This window comes from Protopterus annectens, chromosome 3.part0 (assembly GCF_019279795.1).
Source record: "Protopterus annectens isolate FY-2018-M chromosome 3.part0, PAN1.0, whole genome shotgun sequence".
In the NCBI taxonomy this organism is placed as follows: Eukaryota; Metazoa; Chordata; order Ceratodontiformes; family Protopteridae; genus Protopterus; species Protopterus annectens.
Window position 1 is genome coordinate 763,997,422 of NC_056731.1, and position 23,062 is coordinate 764,020,483.

A 23,062-nucleotide genomic window follows, 5' to 3' on the forward strand; every position below is an offset into this window, starting at 1 on the left:
AATGGTAAGTGATGCCAAAACATGGTTAAATGGGAAACTGCTTAATCTGTGTAGGCATCACTTAGTATCGTGCAAACTCACTTACTGCCACTTACTGCTGCTTACTGCTGCCTACTCCCACTTACCCTCACACTAATTTCTTTAAAAGAAAAGAAAAAAGGGGTGATAGGAAAGTGGTGAAAAAGGGGACACACAGAGGGAAAAACAATATGAAAAATATCTAGGGATGTGCAGGACGGGAGTAGGGAAGGTCCATAGCTGTCCATTTCTGAAACAGCAACAGGTGTGCATTTGTACAGAATATGGAGGTGAATTTCGACACTCCAACCCCTGAGAGAGGGGTGGGGACAACAGTAATGTGTTGTTATGCCAATTAGACCAAATTACATGTGTCCAGTGGACACGTGTGAAATGGTCAGCTATGTATGGGGTGACATTTTTTAGTGGGAATGGATTGCCCTTTTTTTTTTAATAAGGTGAGAGTGGGATGATGGGAAAGGATAGTAGGTATATTTGGGGAGGTAAGTTGGGTAGGAAAACAGACAAGACAGCAGACATGGGCAGTATATGACACATGTGGGGGGGGTAAACAACTAGGACAGGGAGGGTGGTTTGGAATCAGATGCCCACGAGTCCCAAATGGATACAGTGGGACTGAGGTCCCCACCCATGGGCTGTCACCACTGCACCTTCATGGCCCCAAAGGTGGCTGTGCTGGGGGATGAGCAGGGGGGGCAGGCTGACCCTCAAGATGCACAATACGGCCCTCAAACTGGAGTAGCAGATCTCTGAACTCCTTTTGAAGCTTGCTACTCACCAATGCCCGGACCTGATGATGGGTGACAGTGTCCTGTCCGCGCCCGCTCCCAGGGGTGACAGGCCCAATCCCCTGGGGCAGTTCCACCCGAAGGTGGTGCAGGACCAGCAGATGAGGAGGTTCCGGGTTGAGTCCCAGATGTACTGGGGCCTGGTGCCATGGCCAGTTGAGGCAGGACAGGCAGATCCCCTGGGATCGGCCTTCTCAGATGTGCTATGTTTTGTTGCATTTTTATAACATATGTTGATTAGTCATGAAAAACACATTCCAGGATTAGTTATAACAGCATTCATAGGTATTTCCATTAACCCAAAACAACAGATTTGAAACAGTTGCATATCAAACAGAACACATGCATATATGGAGCCACAATGGGCATTATAACAGCATGCAGGTTACATTGATAGCAACAGGCCACCAATGATAGTATTTGAACAGGGAACGTTAATAGTCAAACATTTAAATATTTGAAGAACAATAGGACACATGTCCCAACAGTAGGTTTGGTAAAAAACATATCCATTGATTTATGTGTTTAGATTATTGGTGCGGATAGGGTGGGGCAGAGCGAGAGAGAGAGAGATATCAATTAACAACTGTATAGGCTTCAATTGCTCACAACTTTAATGATCATTGCTCTAATCATTACTCTCCAGTTATTACTTTACTTCACATCGACCTATGGCCTTGGATTGGGCCGTGGTATGTTTGTACAGCATTGTTACAGCTAAGATATACCTTTTCTTACCTGGCAGACCTGTGGAGGAAATTTCTGTAAACACTACCTGACTGTTTCTACCCATATTCACATAATCAGGGTTATATAGTGTGTATGTGTGTGTGTGTGTGTGTGTGTGTGTGTGTGTGTGTGTGTGTGTGTGTGTGTGTGTGTGTGTGCTACTGCCATATTCTGCCTTGATTTCTATCGGTCGCCCTGGGTGTGGGTGGCAGGGACCACTAGCTGTGACAGCATGACACTTGACAGACATTTCTTGAAGGAGACTACTTGGTATATGTACTTATCTTGCTGTCATTTGTAGCCTTGGAGGTGGACAGTGGATGTTGTACACAGTGTATATGTACAGCCTTCCTACAGCTAGGATATACCTTTTCTTACCTGGCAGACCTGTGGAGGAAATTTCTGTTAACACTACTTCACTGTTTCTGCACATATTCACCTATTCCTGTGTGAAATTATGCATACAGCTTACTACCACTCTGGGGATTTGAATCGTGCCTGTTTGTGCAAAAAATAGAACAAAGTTTGTGTTTCATCAGAATTAACTATTGAGAAGCTGCTGTGTTTTATTTGACTGTTTTCTTCCCAATACTCTCTTGGTTGTATAATCTGACCTTGTAATTCTGACAGTTATGCATGACAAATAGTTCTTATACAGTGTATTAATACTTTGACATAGCACAGTCGGGAAAACACTGGTTAGCACAACATTCCTTTTCAGGTATCAGATCTTGGTGCATGGAATATTTCACATAGTTAATCTCCTGTTTTACAACTCCACAATTTTTGGCAGATGAGCCTTGATTATTTAACACTTACAGAGCTATAACTGCTGTGCAGAAACTGTACACATTTCGATTCATATCACCACATACCAAAGTAAACACATCCAGTCCGGGATTTTGACTTTTATTGACAGGTACTGACACTTTTATGGATATATACCATGTAAATCACTATTACTCTGCTAATGTCTCATTTATTCAGTACAACTCATACCCATTTTTAAATACTGACAGGTGACATTCTACTCCTTTCTATTTATTTGCACTGAATACTACACGCTAGACTTGTACTCACCAGCCTCGTGAGCCAGTCTTAGCAACCGGCTGGCATGGTCATCCATGTTCATGGTCCTCTCATCTGCAGCTGTGTAGGAGATAGGGAAACATTTATGCATACCTATCCATCACATACACAGGCTGGACTTTGGAAAACACTTATTGATACTGATACTTACACACAGCTGCGACATTCCTCGCCCATGCATCTTGGAACCACTGGTCCAAGAGCTCCCTCTCCCTATGCTTCAAGTCAGCAAAGTGATGCCAGACCTGCTCACCAGTCCAAGGGATGCCAGTGGTACTGGTGAGATCATGTGCGAGATGGTCCCAGGCCTCCACTTTGTATTGGGAGCCCTGATACTTGTCCTGTAGCAGTCTCCCTTCATAGTCTTTTACTAGGAGTCCAACCATGACCCTGGACTCCTGAATGCCCCAGCGCTGTGCCCAAAAGCACACACCTTCACCAACACCAGCCTTCGTGCCTGCAGTGATGAGCTGCAACTGGTTCCCACCTGCAAGGTTTAAATAGGGCTGATTTCCTGCATGCTGCCATGATTGGATGGTTTTGAATATGCTGAGTTAAGCTTAGCATTGGGCAAACCCACTAAGCTAAGATAAGCATTGGTTAGATATGGCAAGCACTGCTTACCAGTGTGCAAATCCACTTTGCTACGCTAATTATTGCTAAGCATACATATTTAAGCAATGCTTACTCTGGCTAAGCATAGCTGAGCACAATTTTTCATTGTTCAGCTTTCATTTCATGGACTATCAGGATTTTGGGGTTGATTCCTTATTAATGACATCTTATGATATGCATGTTTCCCTTCCATAACATCCCTCTATGTACTTTCATTACATTATATTATTTTGTGGCTATACTGTATGGGACACTTGTGTTTATATGGGGGCTTCACATCTGTACTACACTGACACCTCAAATTTGGAACTGCTACACTACCCTGGTTAATAAATATATATTATTTACTACCTATTTATAAAAAGATACTTTTAGTGCTGTTTTCACATATAAAAATAAATGGATTGTATTGTGGCTCAAACCATGAATGCCTGCATGCTAAGTGAATGCTCTAACCACTACACTATTTCACTTTGACTGCTTTGGCTGTATATTACTATTTAGCTTCTTCGAATGTTTCAGCTATGCCATACACAGGTACATGACACGCACACCCACTCAGCTACACTTAAACTTTATTGGGGATGGAAAAAAAATAAAATAAACATGTTTTATTTTTTTTTATACTGTAGGGGTGTGCGCATTGCTTTGTCCATCTTAGGGCAGGACATCTGGACAACTACAACATATATGGGGGAATTGGTTTAAATGTTCCTCTCAGGAACATGCTTACTTATTTGGTATGCCAGCATGTACACTGGCATACCATTCTGGGCATTATCTGTGCTGGACCATTGTGGGTGGCTGTGCTTTTGTGTGGTTTTTAATGTATTTTGTCTGTGGACACTGTTATGTTATGGTAACAGTGTCCTTGGGCACTGTTAGTTGATTTGGGATTACCGTACAGCAATTCTAGAGTGCAGGAGGCGTGTGTACTGTGTGAGCAATGCTCGACATGCCCCCTGCACTCGTACATGGATCGTGTCTGTGTGGAGAATACAGCAGCATGACTTCATTAATATGCAAGGTACACTGCTGTTCTACATGGGCACGATCCGCTCTGTGCAGGAATAGCACTATTCCTGCAAGGAGCGTACTGAATCCTGGGGATAGTCTTTTTTTTAAGAGGATATGATCATGTACTTTACATTCTCTAAAAGTGACATCCTACAAGTATTTTTGATATCATCTGTTTCAACAATCAATATTTATTGAGTGGCAATAATGTCATTGTCAGCATTCAAAACTCAAACAATAATTTCAAATTAAATTTCTTTAGTAATAGGTGCACAAGGCTGTAGAAACTTTAACCACCAAATGCTAGAATGGTTACAACCACAAGAAAGCAATATGTGAAACAGGGTTTGTGTTACTGTGTAAATAATGCATGTCCAGGAGTGTTATGAGGCCCAACGTCACAGGCAGGATTGCAGAATAAGTGGAATCTGACAGAGTGGATAGTGCCATAGAAAAATAAGAGAGTATTTTGGACAGTATGCATGAGTTTAGAAAGATTGCTGTTAAGCAATTATTTTTATAATTACTCTAGAGCACAAAAACTTTTAGCACAATGACTTAAGCAAGAGAAAGCAGGAAAGGTTGGCATCAAACATAGGGAGCCTATTACAAGAAAAATCACCAGAGATGTTTCAGAAAGTTTACGAAATTTTGTATAAAGTAGAGCAATGTTAAAACCAAGAATGAGACACAAATGAAAATGTTTATGGAAGACTTAATTATTCCAAGGTTAGAAGAAGATGAGGCTAAACAACTAATAGTTAAGATAGGAGTTGAAATACAAATGGTGATATATAATCAACCTGCTGTGAAGTCTTCTGGGGTAGATTGTATTCTTGTAGAAGTCTGGAGGTTAGTAGGGAAAAATGAGATAAAGATATGGAAGATTTTGTTAAATAGCATTTTAAAAGGAGGGGAAGCACCAGCATCTTGGAAGAAAGCTGTCATGGCTGTATTACCCAAAGAAGGTAAAGACCTATCAAACCCAGCCCCATACAGACCCATTTAAATTTTAAGCCATGATTATGAAGCATTTATGTCTATACTACCTAAAAGAATGACAAAGGGGTTGCCAAAATTGATGGATATGGATCAATTTGATTTTGGGGATGATAGGTAAATATTTGACAACATTAATATAGCAATGATGATCCAGAGAGAAACAGAATATAAGAAAATACTGTTGCTGCTGCTGGGTCTTGCACCAGAGAAAGCATTAAACAGAATAAGGTAGGATGTTGGGAGTAGTGCAATAGAAGCATTAGCATTCCCTGATATAATAATAAGGTTAATTATGAGGAAATCTGAAGGATCAGAGGCAAGAATTAATATGGGAGGCAGTAGCATAGCGACAATGAGGCAGAGGGACAACTGCCCTGGGAGCAAAGTGTTTTGGGGGGCATGATCAGCTGATCCTGATTTCTCTTTAAAAGCTGGCATTGCATCTGTGGTCAAACCTGAGCACTGTGGTACTCTGTGTGTGGTCTAAACAGTAGCAAGCAAGCAGTTTGCTATAGTTTAAAAATAAAAAAAAGTGTTTTTTTTTAACAAAAACTGGAGTGCTATAGCACTTTGTGCAGACAGGGTATAAAACTGTAGCAACTAGAAGATTTTTTTTTTAATTAAAACATGAGTGCCATAGTGCTCTGTGCTGGCAGGTATAAACTGTAGCAACTGTTTGCTACTTCTGTAGCAAGCAGTTTGCTACAGTTTAAAAAGATTTTTTAATGTGTAATTAGTGGGAACTGAGTTTTTCCCAAAGGGGATGGTGACACATTTTTTGGCATTAAGCTTAATCATAGGATGGCTACATCACTTGGGGAAATAAAAATGGCTCCCAGCTTGCAGTCATCTGTCAACTTGGTCAGCCAGAGTCCCTCTGTGTTGGCCTGGACTTCTGAGAAGTAGATGCCAAATGGGAGAGGCTCCAGGACTGATCCCTGTGGGACTCCACTCATGACTGGTCAGCTGTCTGACTTGGAGTCTGCTACTTTCACACTGTGGGTTCTATTTGTGAGCCAATTTGCAACCCACCTAGTATTATAGGGGTTGATGCCTAGTTTGGTGATTTTATCAATAATTCCTGAGTGGGGAATGGCATCAAAGGCCTTGGCCAGATCGAGGTAGGCTATATGGACTGCCTTGCCCTCATCCACAGCTCTGGTGACTAACTCAAAGAAGTCAACCAGGTTGACCAGGCATGATCTACTTTTCACAAAACCAAATTGAGTGGGATTTAGAGTTTGGAGGTTCCTTATATCCTTGTTAATTAGGTCGATGATGATGTGCTCCATAGCATTACATATCAGACTCGTCAGGCTAATGGGGAAATAATTCCCAGGGTCTATAGTCCCGCCCCCTTTATGGAGAGAGATGACTGTAGCAGTGTGCCATTCAGAAGGGACAAAGCCTGAGGTGAGGCTGTGACTGAACAGGGTCCACAGATGTGGTGCCAGTTCACTTTGTAGTTCATGTAGAACACATTCAGAGATATTGTCGGGTCCCATGGAAGCTGTATTCTTGGCCTTGGACAATGCAGCTTTAACCTGTGCTGCAGTAATGCTGGGTGCCTGACATTCCTCCAGTATTGTGATTGGTCCTTTTGGTGGGGGGGGGGAGTTGGGACTGAATCTATCAGCCAGTATGTTGGCAATATCTGTTGGCTCAGTATAGGAGGTACCATTGTGCAGTAACTCAGAGCAAACCTGGGTATTGCCATGGAGATTCTTGATATAACTATAGAGGGCTTTGTGGGTGTTTTTAGTGTCTGCTGCAATTCTGCCTTCATAGCTGGCTTTAGAGGTTTTTATGAGGGATCTCAACTTTTTGTTGAGGCTCTCAAATATGCAACATGTCCAGAAGGTTTAGGATTTTTCATGGAAGTGTTTGCATAAGTATTCTTATACCCGAAGAATATTTGAATTTTTCCTCATTTAGATAGCAGATGTTAGAGGTATGATGGGAAATAAATAGGCAACTAGAAACATGTTTTGGGGAGTGTAATGTGTTTGCAGGTTTTAAAAATTCCCTAAAGAGTACTCTGTCAAAAATATTGTGGCAGGAAATGGCTCTTCTAAGCTGGGACACAGGATCTGAATTGTCTAGACATAGTAAAGCCTTTTAATTCTGAGGGATGCCAGAAAAGAAATTACAAAAATCGGAAATCAAAATCTAAACCAACTGTATTGGAAGCACTGAATAGGTAAAAGAAGTGGAAGAAGTATTTTTAAAAAAAGGGAAGAAGCACATTACAAAGAAATAAACTGAATTTGTTGGAACAATAATAATGTCCAAGAGGAGGAGTGAGCTTTAAGGGAAGCCAGAAATTTAATGATTTATGCAATGTTGGACTGAAAAACAGTTATTATAAAGAAAAAAAACATGCATTGTATAATGTATGTAAATTAAAGCAAAGAGTTAGAAGGTCACACTGAAAAACCAATCAGAGAAAACTAAATGAAAACTCCAGCCAAGCTAGAACTTCCAATGAGTGACCTCCCAAACCTCCTGTAACAGAGACACATGGGATTTATGAAAATGACCCTAATGGAAAAATTTTAAGATGGCTTGTTTTCTTTTCTGTTAATGTATATATGCCTATGTGATAAGTTATAGTTTAATAAAAGAGTTTAAAAAATAAAGAATATTGTTTTGTCCTTCACGTCACATTTTGGAAACTTTATAATTTAGTTGGTTTTGGTCCTCTCACAAAGAAAAAATGAAAGGCATGCCTTTGTGACATCTCAGCAGAGTAAATATTTGAAAATAATAATGCAGATGACAGAAAGTAAAAAAAAAAAATAATAATAAATGTTAGCTGCAATGAATGACAGCAAGCTGGGTGCACATAATGCCGACACTTACTGCACCTGGAGTTACATTATCAAAACACAGTACGTGATGTCACAAATTCAGAAAGTAGGAAGCAGTGCATCCTGTATATTGTAAATAGACTGGTGCTTTTTAAACTTAATCTTTTTATTAAAACAAATACTAAAATTAGAAATAACACTTTGATAAAGGTCTCCATTGAGAAATCAAGTTGGTCATCACGACATTGATCCATGCGATCAGGTATTAAAATCTTTTGAAACTGATGTTAAGCTGCAATGGAATAAAGTGAAAAAAGGGAAACAGACCTTACATTGCTGGTATGGATACTAAGCTGTAGTCTGGTTATATTCCTGAGTACATAATAAGGGGAGAGTACTTACCATAATTTGGAAATTTACAAGAATTTGGTAATTAAGAATTGTTTTTAACAGTAGAGGGGGCTTGGCTTGTATACCACTAACATAGTACTGCAGAGTGTAAGACAGCTAGTCAGGTCTCAGGTGTTCCAAGGGTTTGAATGATGCCTTGCTGAGGCAGTGCAGAGTGCAGCCTAATGCATTCTAGCTGTTCTACTTAACTATACTAATAGAAGTCTGCTATAATTGGAAAGGGCTAGTCAAGTTGCTAGTAATGGCCAATTACAGAATATGCCAGGACAGAGAAACAACTCCTCCCCCTCTCCCCACAAGCAACAATACAGCAATCCTAACAGAAAAAAAACATAGTAGCAGCTCCCAAACACTTACCTCTTTTATTCAGATCCCAGGTGGTTCAGGAGTTTGGCTGAAGTTTTGCTTTTAAATCTATGTAGTACCACAAAGATCTGATTCAGACAAACTATGTCCTTAACATGATTATGTTTTTAGTTAGCACTGTATGCAATGTTTTCTGAATGTACAGAAGTAGACATAATCTCAATAAATGTCATAAACAACCTTTGTATCCTAACTAGCTTTGATACAGGACAAAACTTGTGCAGATAAACTTTCTCAAGGCTGGATAATATTAACTGTATGTAGAATATTTTACTTAAGTTATGATGTTTCCTAAAAGCTTAGTGTGAAAATCACCATATGTAATAAAATCTGACTTAAAGCTGTATGCATTACATATCACAATGTGTTGAAAACATCTTCTTCCTTATCCTGCATTACCATATGATCTACCCCATCTAAATGTGTTAAGTCCAAAAAAAAGGAAATTACAAAAGAGAATGAGAAATTCCTATGCTTTCTAAATACTTTTGATAAAAAAAATATTTGATTTTATGTGGCCCAAAGCACTCAAGATGATCTTAATCATATAGCCAACAAACTCTTACTTAAGGTATCCAACTCCCACAACCAACACGGCGACTCCCTCTATTCCCACAATATAGCCAAACTCTGGAACTCCCTCCAAGAAACCCTAAGGAACATACCCTCACATGACCAATTCAAAACACTACTAAAACATCACTTTAGCAGCCACTGGCTATGCCCCTGTCACTCCCTCTCTTAAACCCCCTCTCCTGTCTTGTTAGTTACTCTCCAGTCTCTCCTCCTGCTTCTTTTGTAATTTAGTTCTACTTCCTCTACCCCCTTTGCCATTAGCTCTCTCAACTTGTGATTAATGCTTTACTTCAGCTTCTGGTTTATTCACTACAGAGCTGTTTCTATTAGAAGGTTTTCAGTTCCCACCATCCTGTTGTGTTTGTTCATCGAGGTAGATCTTCCCCTTGGATCTCCACCTGAAAACATACTTGTGTAATGCTTCTTCTTGATATGTAATTTTTTTGATATTGTAAAAATGCATTCTATTTTTGTGATGTTTGTTTTGATATTGTAAAAATGCATTCTATTTTCTGATAATCTGTGTATCTAAAATCTACTTGTATTTTATTTTCTGTGGAGTTTTTCTCCCCGGGCCTCCACTGAAAATGGGCCTCTGGCCCAGTTGGACATTCCCGATCAACAAAAGGTAATAAATAAAATAAATAAATAAATATATATATATATATATATATATATATATATATATATATATTTTTTTTTTTTTTTATTTTAAGAAGAATTAAGACATTTGAAACATCCAAAGATAAACTTTCTGTTCTACCCTTTCCAAAAAGCAAATTATTTAAAAGTTGTGCCCTTCTCTTCTCCAAAATTATGCCCCCCCCCCAAATTTTAATACAACCATGAAGAAAAAGATTACTAAAGTATCAGTCTGCTCTGGTGAAAATCAGGTACCTTCAATTTTTGACATATTTTAAGCAAATTATTGCATTGTATATTATTACTAAAACTTAAATAATAAGAAACATCTCTTTCAGCAGCTATCCTAGTGAACTAATATCATCTGCAAATACAAGAGCATGCTTGCACGCACACACACACACACACACACACACACATATACACACACGAAAGAGGATGGTGGTTAACAAAGCTAATCATTACATTGATGTTTAAAACAAAGGTTAAACTAGGCAACCCTGCTTTAAACCCTTGACCTGATTCACACTTTGTATCATCCAGCCATTTGTTAAACCAAGAAACAGAATCCTGATGTAACCTCCATATCCAATTACATACTGGATCTAACATACCACAGTGTTTAATAATTCCCATAAAAGGATCAAAATAACACTCCCAAAGACATCTGTAATATGATCACTAACAACTAATTTCATAAGGTTATCCTCCAGTTCACAAAAAAAAAAAATATCAGACTAAGCAAAGACTACATACATCTCTTTCTAAAACTCTGCAAATCAAACCCTACTCTAATATTTTTTTAAATGGACTGAAATTTTTTAATAAACATTATATTAATTAGTTTAATGCTTAGAAACATAACCTCCAGTTTGCCAATTTCTTTTTATTTGTTATTTTAAATACAAACTGATAAAAATCCTGGATTTAAATGCAAGCACTGACCAATAAAAACAAGGCTTAGGAATGCATCATAAAAAGTTAATTAATTGAAATTTTTGTAAGTTTATACATACATTGACATCATGTAGCATTTTGTGCATTCTATCCAAGTAGTCCATTGTATCGAGGACAACTATCTCACCACCCTTGTCAGCTGGTCTAATAGTCAAGTGATCTGCCTTAGTCAAAGTACGCAGGGCTTGATCTTCTCTAGTAGTCAAGTTGTAAAAAGGGCCCTTCATTTTCTCACTAGTTACTCTCCTAAGATCACTCTCACACATCTTAATAAATGCGTCCATGGCCGAAGAATTATTAGGAACAAAACAACTCGGTTTTCTTAAATTATGAACATTATCAACTCCACAAGTATTACCATCATATATGGTTTTAAGCATCATATTCCTTGCAAAAACATTGAGGTCTAAAACAGTATCCACCAAATTCATATTGTTGGCAGGAACAAAGGAGAGACCCTTATTCAACACTGAAAGTTCTTCAACAGTGAGAGTGACTAAGGATAAATTAAAATCTAAATTCCAGGTAAATGGTATCATCAGTAGACTGAATTTTTATATGTATGATCTACTCATGACTGACCAGATTGATTATTCTTCGTACACCTACTTTAGTGTACAGCATCCTACCATACTAGTCATTTATGGTTTGCCGAAAGTGCACAAAGATCCATTAAATCCCTCACTTAGACCCACTGTTTCAGGAAGGGGTTGGCTTACAGAACCTATGTCTATCTATGTTGAAAAACAGCTAAGATGTGTTTTGAACAAAATACCTACTGTCCTAAAGGACAGTAAACAATTTCTGGAGCATCTGTTTCTTTGGGCCGAGTCTAGACAGGATACATCTATCAATGAAGTTATTTTTGTAACTTTGGATGTGAATTCATTATTTACGGTCATTCCTAATGAAGTGGGAGTAGAGAATGTTAGAAGCTTTCTAAATAAAGAAAGTGAGTTTTCTAATATTAAAGTGAATATGATTTGTGTACTACTTGATTTGATATTAGAGAACAATGTTTTTCTATTTGAGAATGAATTCTTCCTTCAGAAAGTAGGAGTTGCTATGGGCACAGCGTGTGCTAACACATATGCCAGCATTGTGATGGTCCAATGGGAGAAGAAGATGGTATTTGTCTCTGACATGTTCAAGCAACACATTACGTTTTACAAGCGTTTTGTGGATGACATCTTTTTTACTTGGCATGGGAACGAGCAAGATTTAGACAGTTTTGTTAACTTCCTTGAGAATACTACATCTTACCTCTCCTTCTCACTTAAATTTTGAAAAGAAAAGTTGGACTCACTGGATGTTCTTGTTAGTAAGAGCATATTAGGAGATGTATCTACTAAAATACACAGGAAAGATTGTGGGAAGAATAACATTCTCCATCACTCCAGCATGCATCACAGGCATATTATGAAAAATGTAGTCAAGAATCAAGTGCTACACTGTAGGAGACTTCACACTGATAGGGCTGACTACACTGCTGCGGTCCAGGGCCTTACATCAGATCTCCTAGATAGAGGATACAAGAAGTTTGACTAGATAGTGCAATAGAGGAGGTTAATTCCTCCGATATCTGTAAAACCAAGCCCTATTTTTCTGATAGCTGCCGAGTTGAAGTACAAAGTACAGGAAGGAAAGTTAATCAACCTGTGAATAGATTGTGTTTGACATATTCTAACAATGTCAGTGTAGTATGTGATATTGTTAAAAAGAATTGGCCTATTTTGTTGACTGATCCTAGTATTAGCCAGGTACTGGAAACTAATCCGAGCTTTAGCTTCAAAAATAATAGAAACTTGAAACAAAGGCTATGTTACAAGAACCATAATATATGTCAGAGGTTTAACTCACAGCGTAGAGGTACCCACCCTTGTAGAACTTGTAAAGCTTGTGCCTATATATGGTCTGCTTGGATGGTCAGACATCCACTAAATCAGGGGTGTCCAACCTTTTGGCTTGCTGGGGCCACATTGAGTGAACAGAAATTGTCTTAGGGCTGCATATAAAATATATCATATAGTTAACTCTTTTGCTGCCACAGGAGACCAAAGTTGATCTCCTGGCTGTATTGTAGGTGCATTCGAACAATGAATAAATGCCTAATATTTGCCTTAAAATTCTAATTCTCATTCTAATTCTAACTCTCTAATCTAACAGTTAACTCTAACATCTTAGTTAATATATATATATATATATATATATATATATATATATATATATTTTTTTTTTTACAAATAAACAGATATTCACTATAGCACTAGCATTTCTCACTGGGAAAACCACTCCAGCAGTCCAACTACATAAAATGTAAACATTAGCAGTCTTACAATACTATAATTCACAAAAATAAGCCAACAAATGTGCAATAAAATAAAGAATTCACATTACTGACTTAATAAAACAATTCTGAATAAGCTACAAGAGGGTCTCAACCAAACAAATGACTGGTGCCAGAAACATGGCCTCAAGCTATATGCCAAAAAATGCATCATCATCCCCTTTGAGGAGAGTGATGTCCCCACAAATTATCACATTAATAACAATGTTGTAAGCACGCAATCAGTCGTGAGGTGCTTGGGCACCCAGGTTGATAGAAACCTGACTTTTGACCACCATGTTGTCTCCGTTGTACGGAAAACTTTTTACATGGCCCATCTCATTAGTAAGGGTATAATCCAGGGACAAGGAGGTCATAACATCCCTGTATTCTTCCTTTACAAGAGCAATCATTGAGTGCAATGCCCCTTTTGGCATGTGCATCAGCAAAATACCCTGCCAAAAAAAGACTACAACCATTTCTGACAAAAAAAGTTCAAAGGACTGCGTTCACTTAGTTATCCAAACAGATTAAAAAGCTTCTTGCTTTCCTCTGTCTCTCACTGGCCCCTATAAATTTCATCACTGGCTTGCTTTCCAGGCTAAGAAAGATCCTGCCTTAATGGGCTTTCTCCACCTCAGAAATACTGGTTATATTTAAAACGCTCACTACAAAGATCACAGTCTTCACTGCAACATAAACAAGCCACTTTGTATGGGCAGGTTCTTGACACAAAATCCTTCAACTTCTGTAAAAAGCTCCTCTCATTATCAAACAAAGTAGTTCAGCAACACAACAACTGGATGGATAGCCATAAATGTACTCCTTGAGTAAGTAGCATAGCCTTCATCAAACCAGATGGAAAATCCACATACTACTCTTTCCTAGCTGGATGGCTAAGATCTAATATTGGTTACTCAAGTCTATTTGCCCAAGAAGAGGTGCCTATTTAACTAAGAATTCCATTTGCAAAAATATATTCAGTATACATATTAAATCTCTCTCTCTTGCACACACAGAAGGAGCCCCTACTTGTAAAATAGGCAACCTCAGTAATCACATGGCACAAACTCACTGAATGAAATTGTCTGGAAGTTAAAATATCTGAAAAAAAGATGGATTCATCCATGCAATTTCCCACCACCAAAAGGACCATCAATAAATCAACAAACAACTGCTCACCAAAAAGTAAGTCAATAAGAAATCCATAAACTCTCTAAGATCATACTACATAATGGAGTAAACATATAACTTCCATCCAATCTAAAGCCATTTGACATTCAGACATTTTAATTTGTGCAGACGTTATTCACAGACTGACAGTTTACTGAGCTGTAATGCTGACCTTCGCTTTTGAAAAAAACAAATTCCCAGACTTTGTCAATAGCTCAAAGTGCAGCGGATTATTTTTTTATGTATTATGTATTTATTTATTTTTGGAAAACATCTTTAAAACTGTTAAACTGATCACACACCCAGAAACACAGAAAAGTTATTGTGATAAGTAAACCACAGACTGCTGCAAGAAATCAAAGTCACATTAGCACTCTATGCTTACGTCCGAACCAATGAAGCATACCTGTCAATTCCAAAAGAATTAAAGTAGCTTAATAAGAAAGTTATTTGCAAGATTACATGGCAGTTTATATTGGAAATAAGCAGATATATTAAAAAAGCTCTGTTTCTCATAATTATGCTAAAAAAAGTCTTCCAAGGTAAATACAACCTTCTAATTTAGCATGGAACCATACCTCTCAACCTTAGAGCAAGAAATCTGGACAAAGTGAAAAATAAAAGTGTGACACAGGCCCAAAAATAGTTATGCATCACAGACACCATTGAAACAGCTGTAGCTGCAAACATTTTACATCATGTATAATGTTTCTATCCTATCATTGTCAGTTAAGAATTATATGTCTCATTCAATCCTGCCTTTTTTTGCAACAAAGAAAACCATGCTTTGAAATGACAAATGCATTAAAAATAATAAAACACATTGCATCCACATCCTGCAACTTTCTACCTGCAAACAACCACAGAGCTTTCACTGAAACTAGGGCTGCTTATTTCCCCAGAATGACAGCTCTCCCTAATTATAGGTTCATAGGTTCATACTAGGCTATCTGCCCTAGGGCATTTATAAGCCTAGCCAGAGTGTGTTTGGCTTTCGCCACCCATTTTAAATGAATTTTGCTATGCCTTTTTTCGAGGTTAGTATACTGTGCCTCTGTCTAACAGTGACACAGAAGTGATACCCGGGGTAAACCTACTATCTCCCATCCACTCATCAAGATTCCTCTTGAAGAAAGTCAATGAGGGACTCTGCCTAACCTGGACTGGGATTTTATTCCAGAGTGAAGGGAGCCTCTGGGTTATGAATCTGTCCCTCCAGCATGTCCTATTTATTTCAGTGCTGAGGTTCAAGTCTCTCGAGTGCATAGCTCGATGGGATTTCGATTTTCTGAGGTGCAGCATGTCCATTAATTCCAGGTTGGACATGGCTTTATACGTCAGGCACAGATCGCCTCTGAGCGGTATGCCACTGAGTAGAGCTGGAGTTTCTTTAACCGGGCAGGATATGGCATCTGTTTGAGCCCTTTGATCCTCTTGGTGAGGTAATTTTGGGGTCTTTCCAGTTGCTGCAGGTGTCTGGTAAGGTACATCCCAAAAGGGGCATTGTACTCAATTATGAGCCTGATGAGGGATGAGTAAAGAGGCACAATGACCTCCCCTGATCTAGATGTGAATCCTTCATGATTAGGTGGGCTATATAAAATGTTTTTCTAACCACTTTGGCCACGTGGTTGTCAAATGAGAGATTGCTATCAACTTGGGTCCCCAGGTCCCTAATTACTTCTTCCGTACTTAATGGATTACCACCTATGTGGTAATTTGTGGGCACTTTGTTTTTGCCAAAGGGGATGACTATACACTTTTTGGCATTTAGCTTGAGGCCATGGCTCTGGCACCAGTTGTCTGTTTCTATGAGGCCCTTTTGTAGGATGTTTGTGTCGGCTGGAGAGTCTATTATGGCACCCAGTTTGCAGTCATCTGTGAACTTGGTCAGCCACAGTCCTTTCATGTTAGCCTGTACCTCTGAGAAATATATACCGAACAAGAGAGGTCCCAGGACTGAGCCTTGTGGGATGCCACTTGTAACTGGTTTGGAGTCTGACATGGCTCCAGCAATTCTAACCATGTGGGTTCTGTCCTTGAGCCAGTTTGCAACCCATCTAGTGACATAGGGGTTTATATTTAAGCTGGTGAGCTTATCTATAATGCCCGAGTGGGGTATTGTATCAAAGGCTTTTGCAAGGTCCAGGTAGGCTGTGTGGACCACCTTCCCCTCGTCAATGGCCTTGATGACTGTTTCAAAGAAATTGACCAGGTTTAAGAGGCAGGATTTGCCCTTAACAAAGCTGAACTGGGTAGGATCCAGTGTCTGTAGGTCTCCAATATCTTTATTTATGAGGTCCATGATGATCCTTTCCATAGCTTTGCAGACCAAGCTAGTCAAGCTTATGGGGTGATAGTTTCCAGGATCCGTTGAGGCACCACCTTTGTGGAGAGGGACCACTGTTGCTGTACACCACTCTTTGGGTACATATCCTGTAGTAAGGCTGAGATTGAACAGTAGTTTTATGTTTGGGTTTAGTTCTTCTTGGAGTTCATGTAGGACGCAGCCCGGGACACCGTCTGGTCCCATTGATGCTGTGTTTTTTGCTTTGGAGAGGGCGGCTCTTACCTGAGCATCTGAGATGTCAGGGGGGCAGCACTCTGCTGGGATAGATATTTGCCCTTTTGGTGGGGAAGGGGGGAAGAGAAGTTTGCGCTGAACCTGTCAACTAGGATGTTAGCAATGTCTGTGGGTTCGGTGTATTTTTTGTCATTTTGGACTAATTCTGAGCATATCTGGGAATTCCCACCCAGGTTCCTAACATAACTAAAGCCTACCTGGACCTTGCAAAAGCCTTCGATACAATACCCCACTCGGGCATTATAGATAAGCTCACCAGCTTAAATATAAACCCCTATGTCACTATGATTATCCTTAGTGTCCTGTGCAATTTTTCTCTCTAAGCTGGCCTTAGACTATTTTATGAGTGCCTGTAGTTTTTTGCTAATACTGATCAGAGATGCCTTCCCTTTTTGGGATTTTGCTCTATCATGTAGTAGCTTCCTCCTTCTATTGTATAGTTTGTTTATGGCTGGGGTCCACCAGACAGGACGCCTAACTTTGGAGGATTGGGTCTTGGTTTTATTTTGGATTGCATGATCCATGCATTCCTGAAGGTGTTCACAGAATGCGTTGATAAAGGATTCTGCAGTCTGGGCCATATTTTTCACAGGTCTGGGGGCTTTGAAGGATTCCACCTCGGCTTTTAGGAGTGTGAAATTTGCTTTAGGGAAGTTTTTCACTGTGGTTTTCTGGGCAGGGGCTGAGGTCGGGATGTGAATATCTAGAGAGATTAGTTTATGGTCTGATCTTACCAGTGAGGGATACACTTCTGGTCTGGAGCATAGAGTCTCCATGTTGGTGATGATCAGGTCCAGTATGTTTTCCCCTCTTGTGGGAGTGGCAACAAGTTGTTCCATAGCATTTGAGTTTATAAATTCTAGGAACCTTTGGGCTATGGTGTTGGAGCTAGAGTAAGTGATCTTGCTTTACACACACACAAACACACACACACACACACACACACACACACACACACACACACACACTGATTCTTTGGCACAAAATAATGGTGCGAACACATAGACCCTTCTTTGGCGCAAAAAAAATAAAAACTAGAAGGATGCTTTGGCACATATGCACACCGATGTTAGAGTTACAGGTCACGGGCATGAAAAACACAACAAAAAAGTTTTTTGGGGCATGCATACATCGATGTTGGAGTTAAGAGGTAGAGGGCCTCATGGAAAAGCTCTGAGGGCCGCAGGTTCGACACATCTACACTAAATGATAAGCCTATAGAGTTTTCTTTTTATGCTGATTGTTCCACGAGAAACATTGTTTATTTAGCAAAGTGTAATTTATGTAGTGCATCTTACATAGGCAAGACTAATCGCATGTTAAAAGAAATAATTTTGGAACATCTCAATGACATACGTAACAGCAAATGCATGAATGCTCTAGCTAAGCATGTAATTGATCATGATACACAGCATAATTTAAAAATGTTTAGTTTTGCAGAAAGTGAATGTCAGTTTGCGTGATAGGGACATTAAAAATGAGACAGAATATGTTGAATTAAGATGAATTGTGGATTTCAAGGCATATTTTCCACCTGGCCTCAATAGCGCTGTGTCTTTAAAACCTCTTTTGAAGAGAAGAGGTTTACCACATTAATTAATTAATTAATTAACTTTTTATGATGCATTCCTAAGCCTTGTTTTTATTGGTCAGTGCTTGCATTTAAATCCAGGATTTTTATCAGTTTGTATTTAGGTCTGAAGAAGAGGGTTACCTCGAAAGCACTTACCTTTTTGTTATTTCCATTTTAACATGTCTGACAGGATTTTTACAGAAAAAATCAAAGAAAACATTTAAAAATTTGATACTTCTGAAAAAACATCTACAAGAAAAAAAATAAGTTTGAAACCCTTTTTTATCACTTTTTCCTGTTGAGAAACGAATCAGTCATACTATACCTATCACTGAATGTACAGTATCAATATGATGAAGCTTATGTAAAGAAACAAACATTTTAAGTTCTTAATATGGTTTTGTGCTGTGCTACTAAATAGAGTACTTGGAATATAAAATAACAGCAAAAAGCAAAGTATCCAAAATAAAGTATTGGAATGTCACTAAACAATTAGCACATCACTGACACCTATACAAGCTGAATTCTTGTCACACATTACTGGCATTCTTTCGACACAAGTTTTATTGTTAGGTCTCCTTTAAAAATTAATAGAATGCATCATATAAAATAATACATGAAAACCCGACAAAACATCTGCATATGAAACATTGGAGCAATTGTTTTATCTCTATTATGATTTGTTACTATTTTCTTATAATATTTAATAGTTATTTACTGATTAAAGTAACTTGCTAAGTCTTTATTTTAAAATGAAGGTTTAAAATAAACACTTGCAATTGTCAAAAGAGTTTATTTGTACATGCAAAGATTTTGAAAAGATATTATATGTATTTGTGGAAGTATTTGAAAGTTTGAAGTGTTTCATGTTTTTTCCCTCTTGATTAGATTACTTTGAAGGGCTAATATTTAATGTTTAAGTGTTTAAATTCAGTTGCAAATGCTGCAAGCATTACTTTGCATGCAGGTAGGGATAAACTATTTTCATGCCTTTAACATTAATTTAGCTTTAAAAGAAGCTATTTAGTGGTGCAAGCACTTTTGTGAGGCTTTATTACCTTCTTCTTCTTCTATGAAGTGAAAGCTAACCTTTCAACTCATCCTCTGATCCGGAAGTGGTGTATTAAAATATTAAAATGGGAAATGCAGTGTGCTTTAAGTATTAATACTGATAAAGTAACTTAAAAGTGCTCATATCTATGAATGAATGCATTATATTAAATCATACATAAGGAATATACATAAGGAATATAATATAGTAAGGTAAAGGTAATACATGAGCTTTAAAAAACAATAACTGGTTTGTAGTTTTGATTTGACTGCTTTTTATATATTAACAGTTTGATTGCTTATTCTATAATAACAGATGGACCACACTGCAGCTTATAATAAGACACTTCTGTTATGACACAAATAATTATATTCCTGGTATTTGCTTTAAAAAAATCACAGATAGATTATATTTGATAAATTTTATTTATAAAATATTTGATGTTAGTTCAAATTCCCTCCGTTAAAAATGCATAAATAAGACATCAAACTGATTGCAAGAAATGAAAGTATATAATAAAAAGAAGGAAATAGAATAATGATTTTCTGATATATATATAAGGGATGGCATATCTGTTTTTCAGACAGCATAGTGCATATGGATTATAACTGAAATATGGAGTTCATGTAAATAGTAAATGGTATAAGATAGTATAAGCAGGAATAGAAAGAGATAAGGATAAATAGACATGTATATAGTTAGTAAATTGTTATATATAATTTTATACATAGTAAATAAATAATAATATGTAACTTCTTGACCTTTAAACTAACAAATGTGAAAATAGCATCTGATAACCTACTTATTGTAGTCTGAGGAGAAAGAAGAGGTTATAAGAAAATATGGGAACAGTGATAACTAATCTGGCTTATTTAAAGGGAAACAGAACCTAAGTAACATTTTCTCTCTTTCTTAATAACACATAGAAGGGCTTTCTTAAATTGATTCATATTAAGATAGGGAGCAGACATGCACGAAGAAGCATAAGCTAGGTGTAGTTAGTAGTCTAATGGGGCGGTTGAAATGTAGTTTGTTTGATTTTAACAACAAACTATGAATAAGGTATTCCATGGTAGAATGTTTTAAGGTTATATTGTTAGATAATATTCTAACTGTTTTGTCCATAACTGAATGTTCTTTATCATCATCCCTGAAGTATATGATAGCTATTTACATAAATTTATTTTTTAGGAATACATTCTCTTATAAATGTTTGATTTTAAATGTTTATCTATTAATATTAATGGATTAAATAATCCAATAAAGAGGGGATGACTGCTTAAATACCTGAAGTTACATGCAGCTCAAATAGTATTTTTACAAGAAATGCATTTACTCAATAAGGATGTTAATAAATTATCATTAAAAAATATTCTTGTAGGCTCTAGATCTAAAAAAGGAGCCACTCTCATTTTGTGGAAGAATTCCCCAGTTATACCTAAGATAATGGATACTTATGTTGATAAAAATTGTATGTTAAGCATTATTGTAATTGAGTTGAATGGGAAAATATATACTTTTTGTAAACTCTTATTGGATTCCAGAGGTTGGAGCTAAAGATGCAAATTATTATCTGAACACTGTAGCCTATTATTTGAAAGGTGATGTAATAATGGCTAATGATTTTAAATGTATCTTATCTGATAAGGACACCACTACTAATAAGAAACCGAGGATCATATCATCAGCTAAACACTTATCAAATTTTGTAAACCTTATGAACTTAAAGGATATGCATGCACTAAGAAAAGGAAATTCACTTCAATGTACTCATTATTCTTGGGTCTATATCATATGTTTGAAGTTTTAGAACTTCAAACGTTAAAATATCGAATTTAAATGTTCGAAGTTATAAAACGGACCTTAGGGTTAGGGCACAGGTATTGGTAAGGGGATAGTTACTAGGGCTATCCCCTTACCTTGAGCCATGCCCTAACCCTAAGGTCCGTGACTATCACCCCACAGTGGAGGACATAGCCCATTTTTCAATGTCCTCCATTGTGGTGCGGTAGGTTCGGTCTAGTGAGCTTAAGCAAAAGTGCATTTTCATTAAAGTGCACTTTAACTTAAGTGGGGGTGTACTTTCCCATTTCGAAAAAGTTAATTTTTGTTGTAGGAAGGTACACCCAATTCCTTTTACCTATATTTTGTTTTAGTATTTGGCAGGGTTTTATTTACTTTCACAGCTTTTGTTCAAATAGTTTATCTGTTTACATTTATATATATGTTGTTGTTGTTTTTCTTTCGGCTTTTCCTGGTTAGGGGTCGCCACAGCAGAACTCCGGTCTGCTAATGATTGGCAGTCGATTTTTACACTGCCAAGGTGCCAGCCCGATGCCCAACCATCAACGAAGGCACACCCATTCACACATGTCTTTCGAATGCCACTCGACCGCTGGGAGGACATGCAGACTCCACACAGAAGGCGCTCCAGCCAAGAATCAAATGATATGTAATTCTTCTAATTTGTACGGACTTGTTCACACATGAAGGATATACCTTGTTTTTTTAACATTTCTTTTTTATCACACTGACTTTGGCAATGCACCAGTCTTCTACTTACCATGCAAATATATATACAAGGAGCTACCCTTTCTAGAAAGAGTTTAATATTCATGGTAATTATGGTTTTAAACATTTTATGAGTTGCAATAGTGCAGTTATATGTTTATAGGTGATTACTGGGCATGCAGTCTAGGAGATCAGTAAGGAACCTAGCCCAGTTTACCAAAAGCCCCAGAGCCCTGAGTATTGCCTGGTTAAGTGACTTGCCAGAATCACATAGTAGGCAAATGGAAGTTCGATGGAATCAAACCCTGAACTACAAGAAGCAGCTCATTAATAGTTCATAGCCTTAATTATTTGCATTAACTGCAGGCTATCTACAGAGTCAGTTAAATAGTTAGACTCCATTTTAGATAACATTACTTGTTTTACATTTCTGCTCTTATCTTGTAGAATTCTGCTACTTTATTTTAAATAGTTTGAGGACATATCACCAGCAACCCTGGATATTCACAGAACTGGAATATTTTATTTATGTGCAAAGTGAATTCTACTACTAAACCAAAACAGTCACACAGATTATGCTGTTGTCTTTATGAAAGATTCATTGCCATCACCACTAACAGTAGACTTGTTGAGAACCCAGTAATTCTGTGTCACTCCTTTGGTCTTGAGAGCTTTAGTCTCACTTTTTTAAATAAATCCACATGAAAGAGAGCCATTCAATAACTAAATTAAACTAAATACTTACTTCAGTTTAATATGAGGAAATAAGTGTTATTTGTGGCACTGTTTTCAAATACCCACAG